Raw genomic sequence first — 16881 nt, 5'->3', positions numbered from 1 at the left:
TTATATTTTTATTATGGTAAAAGAGATTGAAAGATTGAATTTTTTATAAATATTATTTCAAAAATAGATAAATTTGGTTATGAAAGTATAAGAATTTTTTATGTTTCTTTTAATGTTTTGGATATTAATAGCAGCAAAACAAGGGTGTTGTCTCAAAATACAAAAACCTAAAGGGCATAAAGTCAATCAAATAACTAGTAGTAGCACATTAATCTCATACTACGAAGATAAAAACAAAATCAGAAGAGCACCCACAACAAACAAAAAGAGACCAACCATAACGACACTTCCACAATATACTAACATAGCTAAAAGCAGTCTTAATAATCTTAATTGAACTACTTAAGAAACTATAATAATAATAAAGTCTTTAGAGTCCTGCCAAGCTTGGCTTAAAGTAGTAAAAGAAAAAACATAAGGGACCCCGTCACTAGTGATCTTTTCCAATCTTGCACCCTGCTTACTGTAGCACATTTGACCAATCTTTAGTAAGAAACTTGATCAGATCCTTACATTTCTCATCCAGTTTATCATCCTGGCCAAGCACCTCTTGTTGTAGAAGGCAGAGGGTGGTAGCCAAGCTATGCATCACCCTCAGGCCAAACTTGGAGATGATAGGCAAAAATTACTATTGAAAATAATAGCATAGCATGGGGAAACTTGATGCTTCACGATAGGGTGGTTATCACCTTGATGATGCTCTCTCTCATTTTTATGCTTCAAGTTATAGAAAAGGAAAAGGTAGAGGTTTTGTAATACAAATGATGATACATTATTTATGTTGTGTCTTACTAATTGACACTTAGTTATTTGCTTATAGTTGTCATTTATAATAGTATAGATTTGCATTGTTAGGAAAGAACATGATTGCTATGATTAGATTAGTTACAATATTGTAAATCGACATGTAATGCATGTGACATGAAATGTAAAGTATTTAACAAAATGCCTCAAAGTATTTGCAAGATATACAAACCTGGACCTATTGAAGAGGCTTTCTACACTTTGAAACAATATTTGAAGTGTAGTTACATACACATATGGATAAGGTGAAAGTATCAATAGAGGGTATGCACAACATAACCAATCTGTTAAAAGGATTTCAGAAGTTCCAAGAAAATGCAATTGGTCCAACTAGAAAACCAAACTCTGTAATCTTTATCGATCTTTATAAAAGAAAATAAGTGTTTTCAACATAGACATATGTAGAAAATATGAAAGCATAGACAATGAATGCTAACCATTTAATAACTACATTAAGAAAATAAAGGTAGAGTTAATCTACAATAATTATTTGAATAAATGGTTTGATGATTTCCACCTATAGACTATATAAGTACTTTTTTTGATAAAATGCCTCATTGAAAAGTATTCTTTGAAAACGTGATGGTTGTATTATGTATCCAAAGTGGGAAGATTAGGGAGAGTTCAATCATTGGTGATTCATTTTATACATAAGTTCAATCATTGGTGATTCATTCAAGATACATATCAAGTTATTCCTTCCAACCTTCTCATCACATTGTTTCATTAGATGGAACAAACACAATTTTTAAAAATGAAGGCTTTTTCATAGCATCTAAGCCAAACCAACATATAATAAATCTCAATGTTACTTTGAATTGTGATATGTAGTTTGATTATGAGTTTTATATGATGTGTTATTGGTCAAGACTTTGGTATAATTTATTTTAATGGAAAACAATCTTTGACAATGAATTGTTAGAAGATAAATGATTGAATAGTTTGTTAATGATTTGAGCAATTTAATAGTAAGATCCTTCTTGTGATATAGAAAAGAGGGTATAATGTCATTAATTCATTATATGGTCTTCATATAACTATTGATAGAGTTTTAAAATTTTCATAATCATATTATCAATCTAACGACTTAAGATTCAAAATAATGTAAAATTCATTTTTCAACATATTGCACATTCTATTGGATTAGATAAACATCATATGATATAGACAAATGTGAAGGCATTGTAGTTCTTTAATCAAGTTATAAAGGTCAAATTATTTGATCATCCACTAACTTGCATGTTCTCATGGTTCATTGTATTCCTTGCTTGTCCTTTCCTAAGACCATTAAGATAACAAGATCTTCGATGCAAGACTATAAAATGTTGTACTTGAAATGTCATAATAAGACATTTAAGTTTTCAATCAATGAATATTGAGAGAATTAATAGTTTGAGAATTACAAGAAATATTATAGATGGAATCCATTCTCAAAGAAGTACTCATGACGTTCATTTGAATATCAAATTATTTTGTGTTAAAATATTATTTTATGTTATTTTCTAAAATTTGTAATAAGGGGAAACAAATAAGATTAACTCATATATTCTTAAAAGGGGGTATTGTGAAGGAATTGTTTTGGGGCCATTTTTTATTACAATTTTTTTGTACAAATAAAGACGATCTAGAATATTTATGCTTCATTTTAGAGAGTAAATTTATAGGAGATTAAAAAAAATTTGTGTCTATGATGGTATTGCCTTGCATCTTGCTTATGTTGAGATGAGTTTTTATTTTTGAAACTCTTTCTTGTGAAAATATGTGTAGTGTTGAATAGTCATAATTAACACCCTTTATTATTGTACTAAATCAATTATACTCTAAATGATCTTTATTATGGTTCACACTTTTATTTTCAAGTATTTTTTTCCTTCTCTATGAACTCCTAAAATTTTATCTACTAATTTATTCGTATAGTGTATAGTGCATATAACATATTTTTTGTGGTTGTGTCTTTTATACATATGTTTTAATAAGATAACTTCATCATCGTGAGGGGTTTTGCCCAAATTATTGTTGATAAGTTGCAAATGTATTTTAATCTTCAATATTTGAAAACTTATGTATAAAATTAAGATTAAAGAAACTTATTTTTGATGACATAATATTTCTTTTGCATGTCATAGATGCTCCTATATCATGCACTGACCTTTGTAAATTTCACTATATTGTGCAATCCTTAATGTTTCTCTTTAGATTTTTTCCCATGCAAATAGCACAAGGAACATGCCACACCAATGCTCATAGCTCCCTACATCATGTGGCACATATGTAATGATAGGAACAATCTCATCCTTGTGTGTAATTCCTTTCTTCATGTACCATTTCTTTTGTTTATCCATTCAAAATCCACTATCATTAGAGTATACAATGCACCCATTTCACATCACATTTTGCCTAGAATAATGCTTGACATAATAGCTTTCTTGGAGATTATGTGGAAATCGAAAGAGTTAAATAAGACTCATTTAAGAAAATTTAAGAAATTATATTTACTACCTTAAACATTTACTTGCATTGATTCTTTTATCACATCATAAGAGGGACTAGAGTTGATTTCATCCAAATTGTAGCATTATAGGATGAATGTGGATAAACAAATAAATTGTGACCCAAAGCATTTCATCCACATGAATAGAATTGGGGTCAAATTAGGAGTATTTGATCATCAATATGATAATCTTGAAGACCTAATTAAAAATTGCTCATTTGAAGAAGTAAAGAAGAGAAGAGAAGATTGGGTCAAGATTCAAATTGTTAAGGAAAAGAGGAAAGGGGTAGATCCCTAATCTAAGGGATCTTACATGGAGACAAATGAATAGCTCTCAAAATTCTTGTCATGATTGATAATGCTGCTATTATTTTGGCAAGTACACCAAAATTAGCAATGGACAAACCTCAACTTGTAGCTCAAGTAATTGCACAATAATTGCTAGAATAGGTTGTGCCATTAAAGAAATTTCCTCCCCAACCCCTTGTTGAATACCCAAATGATGATAGCAATGTGTCCATAAGATTATGGTTGAGGCTCATCCTCAAGAGAGAATGTTGATAAATTATACAATAGGAAATGTAGTCAATGATGTCATGGCCTTAGCATGTACTACCTTAATCTCTAATAATAAATTTATATAGTCCTAGGAATTTAGGGAATTTTTTTCTCAAGAATGAGGAGGAGAAATATGAAATATTATTAAGAGAAAAGAGAGAAAAATAAACTAAGGAGGTGTGGGATGAGTGACAAACTCTATTAATGTCTTGTGTTTATTTGTTTTTCTGCTACTTTTTGCTTTTTTGATATACTTTTATCATGTTATTATCAAACTTGTTGTATGTTTTAACATCCTTAGAAGCCATATTACTATTAACTATAATATGCATGTATATATGTATGTATACACACATATATACATATATATACATATATGAATGCATATGTATGTGCGCACACACACATATAGATATAGATATAGGTATAGATATACATGTATGTGTGTGTGTGTGTGTGTGTGTAGTGCCCACTCTTGTGCAAACTCTTGTTTCATTTTGGATTGACTCGATCAAACCTTTATTTTGTGCGATGGATATGATTTGATTTATGTGATGCATGGATATTGATTATGACTATTTACGTTCTCAATTGATGATTTTGATGATAGACATTACATGACCTGATACTATTGATGTTATTGACTATGCTCATGACTAGTGTGATATTTTGCCAAGATCTAGGGCTCAATGAAATATACAATGGAGAGACAAAATAATGATAGGAATAAACTATATTCTATCAAGATGAAAATACTGATCAACTAGATCATCAATCGTTACATACAATGAATATGAGCCTTCTTATATAGGCAAGGCTATATGGATATGTGAGCACACAAACATGACATGTGGCTCAATAAGAAACAAGGGTAGGTAGGAAATAGGTGTAGGTAGGTAGGAGAAACAATATAATATTCCACATGAGGTGGATCACCCACTGAATGTGGAGTGTAACAACAAGATCACACCATAAAAGGTAGAAATTCTCCTACACACACTATCCCAATGTGGCACAAACACCCAAGTGTCTCATACCCAAACTACTATGAAAATGCATTTCCTAAGTAAACTTAAGTAAGTGTAATAATATCCATGATGAATAATTATTTACACCAACACCCCCCCTTAAGTGCAAGTTAGGGGAATGCACTTAAGTCTACAATGCAACTAAGCAATGCAAGATGGGTCCCAGCTACTAGGCCATGTTAGGTACCCATGTACAAATGTAAATGCATGAAAACCAATGCAATGAAATCTCTCACAAAGCGGGGAAAGAGAGAAAAACCCAATGGGAAAAAACCCTCCCCCAAAAGAGAGATGAAAACTAGATACAAAGAAATCTCATAGAAGTATGTGAAGGACAAAACCCCATGTGAGGAAAAAGTCCCCCCCATATGAGAGAAGAAGAAGAGAGACTAGGAAGCCCCCCCTCAATGTGGAATCTGCACCAATGATAGAAGCTTGAAGATGAATGAAGAAACTTCTCCATGAACGTCAAACCATGTTCCTCCCCTTAGGAAGAAACAAAACCAAAGGTGTATCCATGAAGTCTCCCCAATCATGAAGGGAAGATGAAGCAAAAATACTCATGATGAAAGGAATCTCTGAAAACTGCTCAAGTGTCCCCATGTCGATGCTGAAAGTTACCCCCTCCAAAGGTGGTAAACTGCGCCACACTGCTGAAAAAGGCACTCCAAGATCTAGTGGAGATGAATGTAGAACAATGTCCAAAGACTCACATGTCTCCTCAAAAGATAAAGAGACCTCCTCCAAGTGTTGTACAAAAGTATCCACACTCATGTCAACCTCTAAAGATTGATCATGTAGAGAATGCACAAGAGGGTCAGAGTGATCCCTCGCAACAATCAAAGAAGGATCATCTTCATCAAAGAGAATATGAATGTCATCAATGGTGTCTCCCAAATTTGTAATGTAGGACTCCACAAACAAACCTGCAATGTCTGTCAAGTAGGCATCCCAATCAATTGAAGCTGGAAGACATGAAATATCCTGCAGTACTGAATCATAAGAAGGCAAAATTGTTGCACTAGCTGCATCATCAAGTGCAATAGGTGGTGTGATATCAAGAGAAGGAGATGCTATGCAAGGCTCAAGAACGGGGTCACATGTGAGAATCCCCAAGTTTAAATGCCCAAAGTTCTCCTCAAAATCTGAATCATCAACATAGGAAGAATCAACCTCATTAATAGGACCAAAACCTGAAAAAGAGTACAACTGAGATGAATGATCAACCACCCCAGTCGCAATGATAGCTCCACTCTCCAAGTCTCTAATGATAACTGAATCAGGTGTAAACTCCATAGTTTTCTTAGTTGCCCCATGTGTGATTTGATAGATGAAAAGAAGATTATTTGTCAAGTGGGGTGCACACAACTCATCATTGAAGGAGTTATCCCCAATGGCAATAGATCCTTTCCCAATCACATCCATGTACGTATGATTTCCCATCAAAATCTGCAGCATGTGGCAAGGCTCAAATGTAGAAAACATAGACTGCGAAGATTCCATATGATGAGAAGCCCCTAAATCTAGAAGCCATCTCCCTGAATTAGGACTTGTAGTAGCACAAAGAGCTTGTCCCTTTCCTTTATCTATCCCAAAAGAGTGATCCTTTCCTTTATCCTTGGAAGAAGAAGCCAATGTAGACATTCTAGAAGGTAGGTTGATTCTATTCTTCTCAAGAGATTCTTCAACTCATTAGTATCCTTCTTATAACAATGATGTTCATCATGTCCTAACTTCTTGTAATATCCACAAAAAAGATTGTCCTTATATGATTTCCTCTTAGGTGAGAATGGTGAATCACCTTGTTGTGGAGAGGAAGATTGTGCTCCATCTTGTTGTGGTTTTGACTTAGGTTGCTTTTGATTCTTGTCTTTTCCTTGATTGCTTTGATTCCCTTTGTTAGCCACCAAAGCTTGTGACTTTGAAGATTCGAGAATCCCCATCATGGTCAACTTAGATTGCTCAAGTATCAACATCTCCGTGAATGAATCAAATGAGGGAGAAGTGTATGAGGAACCTTGAGCTAACCTATGGGTGTGAAAGCTAGATACAAAGGCTGCATACTCTGAAGGAAGCTTGTCCAACAAGTTATAAATCAATTGAGCATCCTTTTGTCAATTCCACAATCCTTTAGCTTTGCTCTTAGCTCAGTTGCTTTTGTGACATAATCTTGGATTGTATCAAAGACCTTGGGATCCAAAGTTGTGAGTTCACTATCAAGCTTGTAGCCCTTAATCTCATCAACTTGACAATACAATTTCTTAAAAATATCTCAAGCCTCTTTAATTGTTGTACCCTTATCAATGTGAAAAATGAGGTCATCTGATACATACTTTCTAAGAGTTCCAAGTGCCATAGCATTCTTAGTAATCCATTCAATTTGAGCATTAGGATCAGCCTTAGGATCAGGTGGTGTTGTAATAGTTTCATTTACATAATGAATGAGTCCTTTGTCCATTAGTTTACTCCATGCCTTAATCTTCCATGATGCATAATTATGAGGAGTTAAAAGTGGAAATTTAGGAGAACCCATAGCACCAAAATGAAAAAACACAAGATAGAGAGAGGCACAATCACACAAGACACCCCCCCCAAAACACTCAATCAAGAAACCCCCCTCAAAATGGTGATTTTGGCACTTTATACTTAGTGCATAGACAATGGGCCACTTGAAAAACAAGGCAAAGTGGACTTTTGGTTTCAATTTACAACTTCTCAAAATGAGATTTAAGAGACTTCAACAAATACTGCTAGTGATCTAAACTGAGATCCAAGCAAAATGCAAGTACCAAATATGCCAAGAATGGCCAAATACTAAAAGTACAATTTTTACTCAAAATCACTGCAAACAAATGATAGATTATGAAATTAGACAAAAAAATATGCACATTCAAAAAAAATGGCACTTGAAAAGTAGGTTGTATGACCCCAAACGAAGCCTCTGAAGTTGCAAAATTGAGGATTAGACATGTATAGTCATGAAAATCTATGATTTATGGAAACTCTATCCATCAAAATCAGAAAATTCTTCCACCACTATGAAGAGCACGAAATTCTAGCCCATTTCAAAAAAAATTGCACCAAAAAAGGAGCAAAAATGAGCAGGATATGGCCATTTGAAGTTGGACTGCAAAATAAAAAAGCTCAATGAGAGGGGCCTGCAAAAAAATTTCAAAATACTGCTGATGTGGCACTGATGTCAGAAAATGATGCCCATCTGTCCATAAAAAAAAAATTCGCTTCCCTGCCCATTCGATGTCCATACTATACGGACTGGGTGACATGGCAAAAATGGTATGGTGACTGTACCAAGGTTCTGCTAATCAAATGTCTCCACGTGGTGTGGTGGGTCTGCTTTCATGGCAGATCTAAGGGAGGAAAGAATGGCGATGGAAGAAAAGACCGATGTTGGCGGGGATCCTTCCCAGCTAGTGAGATCACCGGGAAGCAGCACCGACGAGGAATAGGCACAACAGTCGGAGCATACAGGCGGGGGCCGAGCACAATGATCGAAGAAGGTACAAGACGCGGTTGCCAAGGGGCCCAGTCAGTTTGAAAGAAATGATATGGTTGTCGATAGCGGGGAGAACGCGGGGGACGGAGGTGACAGCGACGGCCGGGGGGGTCGGGAGTCTGGCGGGAGTCACTGGAACAGAGGATGCGGTGGAGCTCAGTTGGTGGTGGCAGCTGCGGCAGGGTCACGGTGACCGGAGCATGAGGCCCTGCAGAGTACAGAGGTCCCTGTAGACAAATACATTGTAGTATAGGAATGATGGGGGGGGGGGGGCGTCTATGGAGCCCCCAAAACAATTTTTTTTTGATTTTTTTTTTAGAAAAGTTTTTTTTTTCTTTCGGAAAAATACTAATTTTTTTTTAAATCCGTACAATAATAGCCAAAATGGGCAAAAAAAAATTTCTCACCAAAATAGGCCGACTTTATAGCCAAAATTCATGGAAACGGCCTCCTGGATTCAACCGTGATGTCCAAATCGCTGTATGACACCCCCCAAAAATGAAGATCCTCAAATCAAAAAATTGAAGCCTCCAAAATGTCGCCAAAAGACTAATCAATGAAGCCCCAATAGCTCTGATACCATGTGAGATTTTGCCAAGATCTAGGGCTCAATGAAAAATACAATGGAGAGACAAAATACTGATAGGAATAAACTGTATTCTATCAAGATGAAAATACTGATCAATTGGATCATCAATCGTTACATACAATGAATATGAGCTTGCTTATATAGGCAAGGCTATATGGATATGTGAGCACACAAACATGACATGTGGCTCAATAAGAAACAAGGGTAGGTAGGAAATAGGTGTAGGTAGGTAGGAGAAACAATATAACATTCCACATGAGGTGGATCACCCATTGAATGTGGAGTGTAACAACAAGATCACACCATAAAAGGTGGAAATTCTCCTACACACATTATCCCAATGTGGCACAAACACCCAAGTGTTTCATACCCAAACTACTATGAAAATGCATTTCCTAAGTAAACTTAAGTAAGTGTAATAATATCCATGATGAACAATTATTTACACCAACACCCCCCCTTAAGTGCAAGTTAGGGGAATGCACTTAAGTCTACAATGCAACTAAGCAATGCAAGATATTTTGATTAATTAGAAACAATAATAATGATAAGGGTAAATAATAAATAATTACCCTACTTATTATCTCATAATTTTTAATAATGCTTTGATTATCTTGATAATGAATATATATATATATATATATATATATATATATATATATATATATATATATATATATATATATATATATATATATATATATATATATATATATATATATATATATATATATATATATATATGTTTATTATATTGCTTAGTGAAGAGGGAAATACATTTGAAATGAAATATTCCTATTGGCTAATGGGAAGGCTAGGGTTTCATTATTTCCCTTTGGCTTTTATATGCTTGTCGTGAAAAACATTTTTTGGCTCCTTCTGCAAATTTATCTTCAGCATTCATTTTTGGTCTATTGGCAACTCGGGCAATTGGGGATTTTGGCCTGCAAATCTTTGGTTTGGAATTTTATTTTGGATCTTGAATTGTTATTGTTGTTGGAAGTAGCGAGCAAGCTCTACATCAAAGATTTGTCTTCCATCACACAGGGAAGAGGTTGGTCTCTATTTTCTTTTCCTCTCTCTATGTTTTCAATTTAAAAAAACAACTTGATATGCATTCTCTGTGACTATGAGGTTTATGCTTTGTAATGTGAATTGAAATTATTGGGGTGTGCTTTTGTCATGTGTGTGTTTCCAATAGTTTTAATGGTAATTGGGTGAATACACTGTATATGAAATATGCAAATTGGTTATGGTTTCTTTGTTCAAGTTTTGAATTGATGAAATTGGGAAACTAAGGGCTTTCTTTTATCCTGCTGGGTGTAAATTGTTTATTGGCTGATTGAGAAATACTTGGTAAATGTGTTTCAATTGCATACTATTTTACCCATGTTTGATGGGTTTGAGTTTCGAATTTATCTGTTTACCATAGCAAAATCATTGTTGTTTCTTTTTAAATTTTGATAAGGTAGATTGATTAATTATGCACCCATGTTTATTTTATTTTATGGGCTATTAATTTTTATTAATTCCGCCCCCCTCCCCCTGTTCTTTTATTTTTGTTTGTTGTTGTTGGGAAAACCCACGTCATGGGTTTGGTGCAAGGCACCACTCCACGACATGGTGGGTGTTGCAACACCACCCATGTCGTGGTGTTGGACACAAGATGCCACTGAGGGGGGATGAATCAGTGGTTTCCAAAACTCTTACCCATTTATTCCTAAGAGTGAGTACTGGTAAGCAATGCAAACACTAAGAAAACTACCGGTGAGACACATAAATATATCACAATGCAACCACATAAAGGGATAAAACATAAGCATACCAGTGACCTGCACACTCTTCATCTGTTCACTCTGCAGCCTTACTGGTCATCATCTTATCGGTTAGTACCAACATGTATACTAACTTGTACACCCACTCGTTCACCAGGTATCAGTTTCTTCACTCCCAACATGAACTTATATATCGATGACTCTAGCTTTTATACTGGTTGACCTCAACTGCACACATTGCTAGTTGACATCCATGACAATTATACTAGTTGACATCAATGACCACCATGCTGATTGATATCAATGACAACACAATGCCAATAATATCCACCTTTGGCAATGATGTCAACACATTTAGTATCCAAAATACTACAAATATTCTCTTTGCCCCTTTGACAACAATGGCAAAGGGAACTGACATTCGGTATACTATAGGCATTATTTCTCCCTCTTTCTACTGGTTGCTTCTCCATTTTGGCCACTATGCTTTGCATCATCTCAATTAGCAACACTTGAGATGGAGGGTTCAAACACCAACATTATATACCAGTCTAATACCAATTGTAGAAGCACCCAATTGTTGAAAGGTGTGTCAGTGAATACTACTTACGTGTTGATCAGACTGCATCTTCTCCATCTGATACCAATTGGTGATGTAGGCACTGAAACCAATTGGTGCTAATTTGATACAAATGGTGTTGGCATTTTTGATAAATTGATTATGTGTTGCATTGATGTTTTGTCATTGATGTCAACACTAGTTGTTATGGCAGGTTAGCAACTGATACAAGTTTTGGTTACCGACAAAAGATCTAGTGTTACCAACAGAAGGGACTATCAGTTGGATACTTCCGACATGTTTGGATCAATGGAATGTGTTTGTTTATATGTGTTACATGCTTCTGGAGCACGTCTTGGCCAGATAGTATTGAATTGGTAATCGAAAGCTATCATACACTCTAGTAAACCCTTATCGACATTGGTTTAAGGCTCTGCCAACAGAGCTCTTATTGAGAAAATTTGACAACATACATAAGTGGTGTTGGTGCAGCTTCAGGATGCTGAAGATGTTCTTTGATCATGCTTCAACTAGTTGGAGACATCACTTGGGCGTGGTGGACCTAGAATAGGTCCAATGACTATCTAGGTTATGGACCAGTATTATGTTAACATGTTCTTTGTACGTTACCGGGATGATGTATGGATTGGTTAATGTTGTTTTGGTCTAAACCCGACATGGCATATCATTGTAATATGGATATATGTAATGATCTTATTGTAATATCTTTTAGGTGGCCGACCTAATTGATTTAGGTCTTAGGGTTGGTATAAATTAATGCAAGATCTCTTTGTAGATCATGGCATAAAATGCAATGTGCGAATATTGTAATATCATTCAGGCAAAGGTTTTGGTTGATCATTGAGGATCGACTTGGGTTTAAGGAAGAGGTCAAAGGCCTCCAACATTGAGCTTAACCGGGAGTGTGATCAAGCATGGTAGATACTATTTGTGGCAGTTCACTCTACTGGATTGTTGTCCAAATATCTTGAGGTGGTTTTAACCTCTTTGTAGTCAGTGAGACTCTTTTGTAATGAGCAGTGCACTCTAGGTAGTGTGCCTTCTTGCATGTGCATGCCCCTCATTATATCACATAATTTATACAGAAGTATCATCTGACTGTGGATAGGCTTCCCACCGTGGTTTTTCCCTTTACCGGGTTTTCCACGTACAAATTGATGGTATGATGAAAGAATAAGTATCCGGTAGAATACTGAGAGGGGGGGGGTGAATCAGTATATTAAAAAACTGATACAAAGTTCTCAAACTCAAGCTCAGTCAAACAAAGTAAATATATCTCAGTCAAGATAAATATTCATAAGAATACTTGACATCAACCAGTTTGATTGTTAAGACAAATTTAACAGTAAACAACTTCAATCTTGTAAACATCAACAATGCTTAATCATAACTCTACATATTCACCTCTCAATGCTTCTACTTAACATGCCTTATCAAAAGTTAACCAAATCAACAAATAAGATCATAACCACAAAAGAATTCACCACTTGACACAAATGTTTATACGTGGAAAACCCAAATAGGTAAAAACCACGGTGAGATGGGACTCACAAGGATAGCTATCTAAACTCTTTTGAAGTTTGCCCTATTAGAAGCCAAGCCTGTTAAAGCTTTACAATAAGTCCTGTTAAGAACTAATTCTGGTTAGGAATCGCCCGATTAAGGGATTTACAAATATGCCTTGATGAAAAGCACAATACCTTGTTAGGAGTAACCTCGCTGGAGGATTTAAGAATCCAAGCTAATGGACCACCTCGTTAGAGGATTTAATGAGTAACCAAGCTTGTTAGAGCTTACCCGGTTAAGGGATTTTACTTGTGTTGTAATTGTTAGAAAACAACATGTTTTCTTGATCTGTCTGAGTAGCACTATATTTGCTTGATCAAATCCTTCTAAGCTTCAATCTGCCTTCACTCAAAGTGCAGATCCATTCACTGGTTGGGCAACTGCACACTCAACAGGTTTTCTACCAATCTTGCCAACAACATTTACAAACAACTTCATCGACCTTAAATAGAAATCAAATAGGTCGGTAACACAACAAAAACCTAATTCTCATTATTGAGATTACAAACAAGTCGGTTCAATCTTGACCATTAGAAATCATGATAATCTCTTCACATTCTTCAAGAAAATTCCAACCGCTCTATGATCACCACTCCATTGGACTTTGTAACTCATCACACGTTGTGCATTAAATGCAATCTGCTTTGCTCCTTCCCTAGACAATAAGCAAATGTGCCAAAACAATTTGAATTTATCCTCATACAATGATCACATGTGTCTCCATCATTACTGCTTATCAGATAATAAACCAACAAACTTTATCGATTAGGGTTTAACAACTATTAGGGTTTACCAGTTGCATTACATAGAAAGGTTTAACCCTTTACATTGGTTCACTAGTTTAACTCACAAACTTTACATACTGGTTTGCAACATCTTCCACATAGCTCTTCTTACCGGTTACTAGCCAATATAAAAAACAACAATATCAACAATAACATGAATACCATTACCGGTTCAATCGACATCAATGGCAACATATCATTAATGCAATCTCTATGCAAAATTCCAACGATCTCCCCCTTTTACATTGATGGCAATACAAATATCAACGCCTCTAATTGCTACTGAGATTGGTGAATAGGAATCCTGGTTTACATTACCAAGTATTCACCTTGCTCTATGTGTCTTCAGCCCGCCTCTGGTGAATAGGAATCCTGGTTTACATTACCAAGTATTCACCTAATCAAACACATAATTCTTCTCCTCAATTACATTATTCTTCTCCCCCTTTGACAAGAATGTCAAAGTGAAAGTAAAACATATAATTCTGCTCTCACTATGCATCAACAACATTCTGGAACTTGATGCTCCCCCTGTGGAATACATCCACTTCTTTATCAATCCATGTAAAATTATGCAAGTGGTTTAGGGACTGATGCAATCATCACCATGATCAACTAACTTCATGAAGAGGGACAACCCTTAATTGACTTCTAAGATACTCAAAAGTGGTCTTAGGCAGAGGTTTGGTAAAGATATCTGCAAGCTGCTCCTTGGTAGAAACATGCTCCAAGATAACATCTTTACTTTGAACTTTTTCCCTCAAGAAGTGATATTTCAATTCAATGTGCTTAGTCCTTGCATGCAAAACAATATTTTTAGAAATGTTTATTGCACTTGTATTATCACACAAAATCTTTATAGGTTCTGAGATTTTTATCTTCAAACCTTCCAAAATATGCCTCATCCACATAGCTTGTGTGCAATTCTTATAAGCTGCTACATACTCAGCTTCAACAGTAGATTGTGAAGTGCAACTCTTCTTTTTACTACTCCATGAGACTAACCTTCCTCCTAGAAAGAATGCTCCACCGGTAGTACTCTTTCAGTCATCAATATTTCATGCCCAATTAGCATCCGTGTATGCTTTCAAGTCAAAATCTCCACCATATGGATACCATAATCCATAGTCAACAGTACCTTTCAGATATCTAAAGATTCTCTTGGTTGCCATTAGATGTGCCTCCTTTGGATTCTTCTAAAATATAGCAACAATACCAATTGCATGGGCAATATCCGGTTGACTGTGAACAACATAGTGTAGTTTTCCAATCACTGACCTGTATTCCTTTTCATCTACAAACTTAGATGCATCTTCCTTGGACAATTTACAACCTGTAACCATTGGGGTTCCAACTGGTTTACAATCACTCATACCAAAAGTCTTCAAAACCTCTTTTACATACTTGGATTGAGTAATGAAAATACCATTCTTCATCTGTTGTATCTACAAGCCTATGATTTTTTTTATTTCCCCTCCTAATGACATCTCAAATTCATTCTTCATTTCATCTACAAAACCAATTACTCATGTCATCATTACCTCCAAATATAATGTCATCTATAAATACTTCACTGACCAATATATCATCTCCTCCAGACTTGAGATAAATGTTGTTGTCATCACTGGTTCTAGAAAAGCCTATCTTCATCATATGAGTATGAAGCCATTCATACCATGTTCTGGCTATCTGATTTAATCCATACAAAGATTTATGCAATTTGCATACCATGTCTTCCTTATCTGTCAATGCATAACCATCAGGCTACTCTATATAAACCTCTTCTTCCAATATCCCATTCAAGAATGCAGACTTGACATCCATCTGGTATACCTTAAACTTCTTATGAGATGCAAATGCAAGTAGTGTTCGGACACCTTCCAGTCTTGCTACTATTGCAAAAGTTTCTCCATAGGCTTCTCCTTCTTCTTGTGCATAACCTTTGCATACTAATCTTGCCTTATTGCGAATTACAACACCATCTTCATTTAGCTTGTTTCTGAACACCCATTTAGTACCTATAACATTCTTGTTTATCGGTCGAGGTACTAGGGTCCAAGTGTTGTTCTTCGCAATTTGTTCCAACTCCTCCTCCATAGCTTTCACCTAATGATCATCACCAAATTCCTCCTTAGCATTTCTAGGTTCAAAGGTGGATATCATGCAAGAGTTATCTCTTATTCTCCTTATAGTTAGTACTCCAACATCCTTATCCCCAATTATCTATTCAGGACTGTGATTCAGTCTCACATACCTAGGAATAACATGATCATTCTCTTCTGGTTCAGCTTCTTCATTGCCATCTTCCTCTGAATTTATTTGTTCTGGTTGAACAAATACATCAAGATTTGCTTTACCGGTTTCTGATTTAACAGTTTCAGGTTCCAAAATCAAAATGAAAGGATCTTCATCCTTTTTCTCTGAATTGGTTCCTTCTAAAATTTCAGGACATTCATCTACATGAACATCAACACTCTCAACAATTTTCTGCGTCTGATTGTTGAAGCAGTTATAGGCCTTACTCTTGGTGGAATAGCCAAGGAACATTCCTTCATCACTCTTAGCTTTAAACTTGCCTATGTAATCACCTCTTTTAATAAAACATTTGCTTCCAAATATCTTAAAATAGCTAACATTAGGTGATCTCCCATACCAGTACTCATATGGGGTCTTGTCCTTACCTCTTTTCACCAGAACTCGGTTCATTGTGTAGACAGTTGTACTTACAGCTTCTTTCCAAAATATTTTTGCTACACCTCCTTGTATCAACATAGTTCTAGTAGCTTCAACCACTGACCGATTGTTTCTCTCTGCTATACCATTCTGTTGTGGTGTCCTTGGTGTAGAAAGTTGCCGCTTGATACCATTATCATCAGAATATTTAGTGAATTCTGCAGAAGTGAATTCACCGCCTTGATCTATTCTTAGACATTTTATCTTTTTTCCACTCTCTTTCTTAGATAAGACTCTGAATGCCTTGAATTTACCAAAAGCTTCAATCTTATCCTTCAAAAATGTGACCCACATCATCCTTGTACAATCATCAGTGAAGATCATGAAGTATCTGTCAACTTGAATGCTTCTTGTTCTTATTGGTCCTCATAGATCTGTATGAACCAAATCTAACAAGTGCTCTGCTAAGAAGGACTTTCTCTTGAAAGTTGAAGAAGTTATCTTCCCTAGCTGACATT

Source organism: Cryptomeria japonica, chromosome 4 (assembly GCF_030272615.1).
Source record: "Cryptomeria japonica chromosome 4, Sugi_1.0, whole genome shotgun sequence".
In the NCBI taxonomy this organism is placed as follows: Eukaryota; Viridiplantae; Streptophyta; class Pinopsida; order Cupressales; family Cupressaceae; genus Cryptomeria; species Cryptomeria japonica.
Note: the sequence above shows the minus strand (reverse complement) of the source record.